Source organism: Triticum dicoccoides, chromosome 3A (assembly GCF_002162155.2).
Source record: "Triticum dicoccoides isolate Atlit2015 ecotype Zavitan chromosome 3A, WEW_v2.0, whole genome shotgun sequence".
In the NCBI taxonomy this organism is placed as follows: domain Eukaryota; kingdom Viridiplantae; phylum Streptophyta; class Magnoliopsida; order Poales; family Poaceae; genus Triticum; species Triticum dicoccoides.
Genome location: NC_041384.1, coordinates 540260634 through 540263584, shown reverse-complemented (window position 1 = coordinate 540263584; position 2951 = coordinate 540260634).

The window sequence follows — 2951 nt, the reverse complement described above, 5'->3', positions numbered from 1 at the left end:
CCCCGCCGCCGCCGCTCGCCGGAGCCCCGCCGCCGCCGCCACCGTTCGCCAGAGCCGCCGAGGTAGACGCCGTTGCCTCGGTTTTCGTGAAGAAAACTGATCGGTTTTTTTAAAAATAACTTAGATCTGTTTTTTTGGTTAGATCAGTTTTTTTGGTTTAGTTAATTAGCGAGCGTTCGCTCGTTCGTTTGTTTTAACGAACGCGTTCTTCATTTAGATCCAGATAACAAATGTTTGTTCGTTAATATGTTCGTCGTTTTTCTTTTTCTCGGATTAAATCCGCGATTTTTCTGATCGCGATTTTTGATCCGATTTTCGTTTTAGTATAACTTTTCGCTCGTTTATCGGAATCAGGCGATTCAAGCGCCTGGAGTTTCGTCTCGAAACCCTCTTTCCATTTAACCAACTCAAACAAGTTTTTGCCACAGTAAAAATTGCCCTAGATCCAAAATAGTAAACGAAGCCTGTTTCTTTTGCCGTTTGTCTTCCGTTGCTTCATTCGATTTGATTCTTTTTGCCAACCGGAGTTCTTAAGTTGAACTTTCTGGTTAGATCTCTTATTCGAGTTTTACCTGTGCATTAGTTGAGTACTTATTGTATGCTTGTTTGTTTGCGATAGAGTACCCGGAGTGCGCCGCTTGCTACTTCGAATCGCTAGGTTTTGCGGATCATCAGCAAGGCAAGTAACACTTTGATCATACCTCCTACTACCTAGTTTTTATTGCATTAGATCAATCCACACACATTGCATGATTAGGATCTAATTAAATTGTGGGTTCTGGGAAGTAGTTGAGGTAGTACCTATTACCTGTTTATTATCAAACCTTTGGGAGTTACTTCTACGTTTGCTTATTATGCCATGCTATGCTAGTAGACGTGGATTGGGTGAGTGAAATCCATGACAGATGTGAGTTTGTTAAATTAACGATTTATCTAAGGTGGCAACTTAAATACACATCTGGGTGGAATGAGGCACCTGGGTATTCCAGCGATTGCATGTTTTTCTTTTGGACCGCCACCCAGGCTCAAAGGGATCATTAGATTATTCATGCTAGAAACTTACAGTGGTAGACTAGCAGATGTAGGGGAAAGTAGGTGTAATGGTCTACCCGATCGTAAGGTGCCAGCGCTTCTGAAAGACTATGTCTCGGTCATCCGTTCCTCAAACACCATGTAGTGCGAGAATCCCAACGGAGGAGATTGAGTCTTGTGGGGAAAAGTGCGCAAACCTCTGCAGAGTGTATAAACTAATCATGGTTAGCCGTGTCCCTGGTTATGGATATCTTGAGTATCTAGTACCTGGATTATCATGTGAATCTCATCATGTTACTCTAAATTAATTTTGTTGGGTTTTCTTTTAATGATGATGCTTAATTGGGATTGAGAATGCTGTCAACCATTCTCAATGTTTAACAACTACCATGATAGTTAAATAAAATTTATTCCTTTGCAGTAGGGAAAAATTGGCTTTACGCAAAACTGTAACCATAGAGCTTTCCACTAGCCAAATATGCATATAGAATAGCCTATTACTTTCATTGCATCTCTATGTGTGACATTGCCAGCATATTCCATGTGCTGACCCGTTTCGGGCTGCAATGTTCATGTTGCAGACTTTTCAGACGACGATTAAGGTGCCTTTAGGTCGCGGTTCTATACTCAGTGATGCTGTTGGAGTTGATGGACTCACTTATCTTCCAAGCCTTCCGCTGTTATCGTTATTAGATGGCCTTAAGCCATGTTTATTGTAATAAGCTCTCTTTTGAGACACTCGATGTAATAAGTGTGTGATTGCTACTCTGTTATAAATCCTTCAAGTACTGTGTGGTGTCAGCATTACTGATCCAGGGATGACACCGGAGCACAGAGATTGGACCGTTTGAGGTCTGGTCGCTACAGATCCAAATTTACCAATTTTGAAAAAAAGTCAAAATGGAATTTTATAAAATCTCCAACTCTCTCAAATGGTCCTTGAGTTGCTTAAGGTCTTTAGGATCAAAATGTTCAAATAATATCAAATAAAAATGCAAAAGAGCATGGATGCATATGATGACCTAATGATTAACATCCAAATTGAAAATTGGGATGTCACAATATAGTAAGTCAGAACGACAAGTCTTTTCTCGTAATTAAGCATCATTTCTGCTTCTTCTGCTTCAACTTATAATTTTGATTTTTTACTATTCTACTAGCGTATCCCCTGCCATGCAAGAATTTTTGTCTTGGATAAGATTGGTTTCAGTCCTATGAAAACTATGGAGGTAAAGAGAATTCACTTGAAGACCGAGCATGGTTATACTTTCGACGCAAAATTATGCAATGCAGACACCTACACGTATTTTGAATGCAAAACTTGGAGAGCACTATGCAAGGCTTATGCATTTGAGCCTGATATGCTTATCACCTTTGATATTCGTCCGGAAGATAATGTTGAAGGCAATATCGACATCTGGGTTGATGTGCAGACGCCTCCAGTTCTACCATTATGTGAGTTTCTCAACCATATTTATGTCTTGGATATTCTTTATTCAAAAATAGTTGACAACTAATTTCTATTGACAGCTTATTTCCAATCAATCCAACATGTCCGTTGCTTGGTAGACATGACCTACTGTTGTCCCGAGGATGAACTAAACCGCGAGGAGATAACTCATTGTGTTTCATGGCTTGAGGATCTTGATGCTGTCAAGACAAATTATTTTCTTGGACTTGAAAATCTTAGTACTCAAAACATGTGACCAATAGTGTTAGTATTGAATACAGTCAAATCTATTTAGGAAAGATGGTCAGATTTTTACTATTTGTCCTCAGTGCATCTTTTGCATACATTATTTTTTAATCTAAACTTCATTGCTAAGTATGTTACTACGATGTTCTTCAACAGGGACTCCCGATGATAGTTGTGCCTCATTGGATCGAGACTAAAGGTATGGCAATGGTTAGCTTACGGC